This window comes from Lolium rigidum, chromosome 2, assembly GCF_022539505.1.
Source record: "Lolium rigidum isolate FL_2022 chromosome 2, APGP_CSIRO_Lrig_0.1, whole genome shotgun sequence".
NCBI lineage: Eukaryota > Viridiplantae > Streptophyta > Magnoliopsida > Poales > Poaceae > Lolium > Lolium rigidum.
Window position 1 is genome coordinate 240832594 of NC_061509.1, and position 6673 is coordinate 240839266.

Below are 6673 nucleotides of genomic sequence, written 5' to 3' on the forward strand. Positions count from 1 at the left end.
CTCCTGGTTCGATAAACCTTGGTTTCTTTCTGAGGGAAAACTTGCTGCTGTGCGCATCATACCTTCCTCTTGGGGTTGCCCAACGAACGTGTGAAATACACGCCATCAAGAACTACTCCCTCCTCATGGGAGCAGCAGTGGTGATGAAGATGGCGGTGGAGATGGCAGCGGTGTCGATGGAGAAGCCTTCCGGGGGCACTTCCCCGCTCCGGCAGGGTGCCGGAATAGAGACTCCCTGTCCCCCGCATCTTGGCTTCGCGATGGCGGCGGCTCCGGAAGGTTTTCCGTATCGTGGTTCTTCGTATCGGGGTTTTCTCGACGGAGGCTTTAAATAGGCGGAAGGGCAGCCTCGGAGGGGCTCAGGGGGCCCACACCATAGGGCGGCGCGGCCCCCTTCCGGCCGCGCGGTGCAGGTGTGGGGCCCCCAGGGCTTCCCTCTGGTGGCTCTCGGGTGTTCTGGATGGTTCCGGGAAAAATAGGAACTTGGGTCTTGATTTCGTCCGATTTCGAGAATATTTCGTTACTAGGATTTCTGAAACCAAAAACAGCAGAAAACAGGAACTGGCACTTCGGCATCTTGTTAATAGGTTAGTTCCAGAAAATGCACGAATATGACATAAAGTGTGCATATAACATGTAGAAATCATCAATAATGTGCCATGGAACATAAGAAATTATCGATACGTCGGAGACGTATCAGCGGATATTTTCACTAAGCCTTTGGATGAAGCCCGCTTTGTTAACTTGAGAGGAGAACTTGGTATTCTTGATCCTAAAAACTTGGATTGATTAACTTCTTGCACTATATTCTTGCATTTATCTTGCTATCTAGCTTAGAGGCATAGCACATATGGGGATAGTCATCCTACCATGTCTTGGTAAGATGCATACCTATGTGTGCAACATAAATAGACCCAATGTCATTATATGGACCCAAGCATGTCTCTTCGAGGTCTCATGACATTTGTGCTGTCACATAGGGGGAGTAATCCCCCGCCCCTCATTGAGCCTTCATTACAACTTGATTTGACTATATAAGGCCAAATGATCTTATTGCAAAACTTACTTCAAAAATCACATATGATTCTTGATATATACTTTGAATCATGCCCATTGTTGCTATTTGCATCTTGTATTGGATTTTTTCTCCAATGGGTATGCCTAGAGAACTTTGTGTTTCCAACCCCATGTCTATGCTCATCTTATCATCATCTATCTATCTATATGTACATGTCATCATCTGAGCATTCACACACATTTACACAAAGCATAGGGGCAAAACGAGGCGAAAACGAGAAAAAACTGGGTGGCCGGTCTCTGGCCCGGTTGGACCGGCCTCTGCGCCGGATCGGCCGGTGCCAGGTCCGGTTCGACCGGGCGCCCGACCGGCCGCGCGGCCTGTTATGTGTGGAAGAGGATACCCCTTGGGGTCTTCTTCCTCATTCTTCCCCAACTCCCACACCTCCATTGTCGCCGCCCCCATCACCTCCACCAAGCCCCAGGGCCTTCCCACCACAAGAACCCCCCCCCCAAACTTCACCAAACCATAGATCGGGCCCCTTGGAACATCTCCACCAAAGGATTTGGTCCCTCTCAAGCTATTTTGGGAAATCTTGGAGTTCTTGGGTTTCAAGCCCTACCCAGTGTTCTTCTTGCTCTCTTGATCAAGGAGGACCATGTCTTCGGGTAATGTGATCTATCTTTCTCCCTATCCTCTAGTCCCCCTCACACATTGCAAATTTTTGACAAGATTTTGGGAAATTTTAGGGTTAGGGTTAGGGTTTGTAAGTCCTCATGCCTTTAGAGTGTCTCACAACACAATGCACTTACTCCACTCTATTGCTATAGTCTATATTCAAGTTTATGAGTTTTTGCATGAATTTGTGGTAGAAAATCTGGGCACAACTTCACAAATCGACAGATCCGGTCACCAGCCCGGTCGACCGGCCGCTCAACCGGCCGGCCCGGCGTGCGGTCCGGTCAACCGGTCGCCAACCGGCTCGTCCGGTCCGCTGTCCGGTTGGACCGGCCTGTGCGCCGGATTGCCCAGTTTTCGCACAATCTCATCAATACACTTGGATATATGCTATGCTTTTTGGCTTCCCTCTTACTGATGACATGTACACTTACCCCACTGCTATCCCTGCTCTATTTTCTCATTCACAGGTAGTTGGAGTGGTGAGGCACGTGGCAATGTTTCCAAGAGAGGAAGGACTGATCCTCCCCGCCGTTCTAGTAGTCGCGTACCCACTCAAGCTCATCAGGGTACTGACATTGGCAGCTCAGCTGGGGGTAGAAGCAAGTCTGTTGGTGGCAAGAAGAAGGATAAGCATGCCGCCCAAGAGGATGAGGAAATAGTGCCAACTTTCAATGTTGGGAATGCAAACCGTGTTGAGTGGCAGGAAATGAGGACGGTGAATCCGTATCGCTTTGAGCAACGGACTTACCTTCGTGGGGACAAGTTCTTCTGGACCAAGACACAAGCAGCCCTATGGGATGGTTACTATGATTCTCATGAGTTTATGAAGAATGGTGATATTGTATCGCCCAAGGCCATCAATCCTGAAGAGCTTGCCTTGCATGAAGCCACAAAGTACCGCTTTGTGGTTGAAACCTTGAAGGGTATGGGCTTGTATGACCTTGTGTGCCTGAAGCCTGATGATCACCAAGAGGATCCTACCTTTTGTCCTCTCCTAGTCCGCCAGTTCCACTGCACAGTTTTCTTCCATGATGATGAGGACCGCACCATCACCTGGATGACTGGCAAGGAAAAGTACTCATGCACCTACTCTCAGTTCCGTGCAGCCATGGGTTGTGGTGGTGATGGTACTCTAGGGTACAAGATTCATTCACGGTCCAAGCTTACTAAGGGTGACATCTCCTTCTGCTACCCTGCAGACCCTACAGCTGGACCTCCCACTATCTCTGGGATGTATTACTCATACCTTGTCCTTGCCAAGATGTTCCGTGAAATCCTCATCAGCAAGTCTGGCGACACAAGTGAAGTCAGGAACTATCACCTCAATCTGATGTACTATTGCCATCCCGACGAGGTAAGGAAGATTGATGGCTGTGATCTTATCCACTCGTGAGTCGAAGCGTGCAGTTATGGACCGCATGACTCCCAACTATGCTCAGTATGTTCAGCGGCTCATCAACTACATTGTTCCCGCTCCTCTCAACGTTCTTGGTGAAAAAGTCATCATGGACCCATTCAGGAGGCCACTCGTCCGGACGTTCCCTCCATGATGCCCTCCACTGAGCGCCGTTCCAAGGAACGCCATGATCATGATGCTAGCTCTAGCTACTCTCGCCGCTCCAAGCATGGTGCCGCTCGCTTCTTCTCCAGCATGTGGCAAATGTGCAAGAACACCAATGATGTTGCACATCAAGCCTTACTGTGAACCGAGGAGACACAGAGGCGCCAGAATGAGTTCATGGCCTCACGGAACCACCCTGTTCCTCCTTCTGGGCCTGAGATGGAGCCTGTGGTAGCACCTCAGTGGGAGATGCCTCTCCTTACCGATGAGATGATCCAAAACTTCGACTTCTCAGTGTACGCTCATGGTGCCATCCCTCCTAGGACTGCTCGTGCTCCTACCCCTGCTGATGACGATGGTGATGAGGATGAGGGTGATACGGCTGCACGCGGCGATGGCGAGAGCTCTAGGTCGACCGGGCATGAGTTCTACTGATGGGTGCGATAGCATCTCTCCTCTTTTCTTCGCCTTTTTGGTGTTCGGATGCCAAAGGGGGAGAAGAAAGTAGAGTCTAGGACCACGGGGTTCTTTGATTGCCACAAGCCATGGGAGTTGCTTTATTTGGATTTTATATGGCTTGTGCTTATTTGCTTTGAGTTTTCAAGAACCATTTGCTACTTCCAATAATTCATGTATGGATGTGTATGGACGACTATTATGTGTGCTACTCTATGTTAGGATGATTATGTGTGCTATGCTTATATATCTTGATATGCACATCTCCATACCATGCTTGTTTCCTAAAGATATTGGGGGAGCTTCTCATGTTCCACAAATGGTGCACTTTGCATTCAAACGCAAATTCTCCAAGTGCACACATTATGGGGGAGCTGTCATAATATCTTATATGGAATCAAGGTTTAGAGCTTATCATAATATCTATTTGTGACTCTAGCTCGGTTTGTCATCGTATACCAAAAAGGGGGAGATTGTAAGGGTATTTTACCCTTATCCATTATTTTGGTAACAATGACACCGTGCTAGAGTATTTGGCCTAATATATTTGTAAGGATAATCTCAGGTATTAGGCAATGAGGCATAAATGGTGTATCAAAGGAACAAGAAGGCTAAAGGAGACCCCCCACTTCAACAACAATCGAAAAGGGGTCTACAGCAGAAATCCGGTCTGCAGCCCGGTCCAACCGGCGCAGAACCGGCCGGCTCGGCGCACAGCTCGGTCCACCGGTCGCCAACCGGGGCAAGTCCGGCGCACGACCCGGTCGACCGGCCGCCAACCGGGCTCCACACGAGAACACAGCAAATCCGGTTGCCGACCGGTCAACCGGCCTGCAGACCGGCGATCCGGCGCACGGCCCGGTCGACCGGTCGCCAACCGGGCGCCAACCGGCCGCCAACCGGAGGAGCTCCAGGACCAGCAAAGGGCGTCCGGTCGCTGGTCCGGTCCGACCGGCCTCACCACCGGGCTGTCCGGTCTGTGGCCCGGTCAACCGGGATTCTCGAGGAAAAAGCTGAGGTGGCAAGTGACCAATGGTCATATTTCGAAGAACATTATAAATAGGCCTTCTCATACCTCTGAACAGTTAGGCACTACACTACAAGTTGTTCTTGAGCTCTCTCTCTCTTACTCCATTACTAGAAACACCAAAAGCCTCAGATCTACCTCCTCCTCCACCCAAACTCAAATCCCTCCGGGGAATAGCTAGAGGAGGACCCGATCTACTGTTCTACCAAGCCAAATCTCATTCCCCCTTGTATTCATCGAGAAGCTTGCTTCCTAGGGTTCCTTGGAAACCCTAGGTGGGCAAGAGGAGTCCGAAGCATCCGGGCCGTGGATTTGCTCCGGGCAAGATTGTGAAGGTTTGGAGGCTACCTCAAAGTCTACCACAAGTGAGTGAGCTATTCCTTCGTGGGATAGGCTCCGGAGAATAGGGTGAGCCTTCGTGGCGTGGGGAATCCTTCGTGGGACCTCCACCCCTCCAAACGTGACGTACCTTGTTGCAAAGCAAGGGAACACGGGAATACATCCTCGTCTCCGCGTGCTATCGGTTATTTCTAACCGAACTCCTTACTTGTGATTTAATCGCCGTGAGAGCCTTCGTGCTCGAGTTAGTTGTATCCTCATATAGGTTGCTTCACCTAGTTTGCATTAGGCTCACCCTTATATTCCGCAAAGCCTAATATTGCAAAGAAAGAATTAAAACTTGTAGAAACCTATTCACCCCCCCCCTCTAGGTTTATCATCTCTATATTTTCACTATGTCCGCCTCCTTTTTTGCTACCCTCTCGGCTGCATTAAGAGGTGTATTTTCCGCTTTTAAATCTAACTGGTCTATAAGAAGGATCAGCCGCTATTTCTCCTTTCTTTACACACCACTGAGTTTTTTTTCCCCGCCCCTCTCAAGTACTATTGTAGATGAGGCATCTTATTTTGCCATTTTTGGACAGGAGTTCTACTGGACTGAATAGTATTCCATTCCGTTTTAACTAACTCAAAGAATCCCTCTTGACGCATCCAAGATAGGTCAAAAGAGAAATTATTTTTATTAACCAAGTGAGCGGGATCTCTAGAGTCAAGAAGAAGAGGTGTATGATCGGACCCTTATCGGGTTAGTGCACACACCGAGACAAGCAGAAATTTTTGTTCACATTCAACATTAGATAAAACACGGCCTAGATTTTTATAAGTGGGTGTTTCTCTACAATTAGCCTAAGTAAATTGTCTACCAGAGAGTACTAATTCCCTAAGCTCAAGACTTAAAATGATTGCGTTAAACAAAATAGCCATCGAGCATTGAAGTTATCATTATTCTTCTTTTCATGCCTCTGTATGATGTTAAAATCTCCCTAGAGTCTCGGCATCACAAATATTTTAGTTTTAATTTTAATTAATTTTTTGGTTCTTTTGTACAATACTAGCAAAAAAGCCCGTGCGTTGCTACGGGTTGATTTTTAGATTCAACTACTTCGTGTAACCTGGTACCACTCTTATTTTCCACCACGGCTAATGCCTTCACGGTCGCAAGTGACACCCTTATCTTCCACAACCACTATCGATAGATGGCATGTTGACATTTCTTAGTAACTAAATATACGGTTGAACCGCTACGGATTGGTTTTATTAATAAATGAATTGTATTTAGGGAAAAATAGTTTTACTATTGGATATGAGTTTATATTTGATGCAGTAATGGAGGTTCAACTATATTGTAAATAATTAGCTTATTTTTTTATTGGGGCGTGTCATCCTAGGATTATTTTTGGTGGTTCTCGTCCCACCATCAAGAAATGATGGTTTCATCCACATAGGGCAGCATGCGTAGCAGTGAAATTATTTGGCAACACTACAACACGGGACGCGAGCCCTGAGAGTTATAAACACCGGGCACACGTCTAGTCACCGCGCTTGTGCTAGGTTGGCAAGAAATTGCCAGAAATAACTGTGTTGAGGAGAG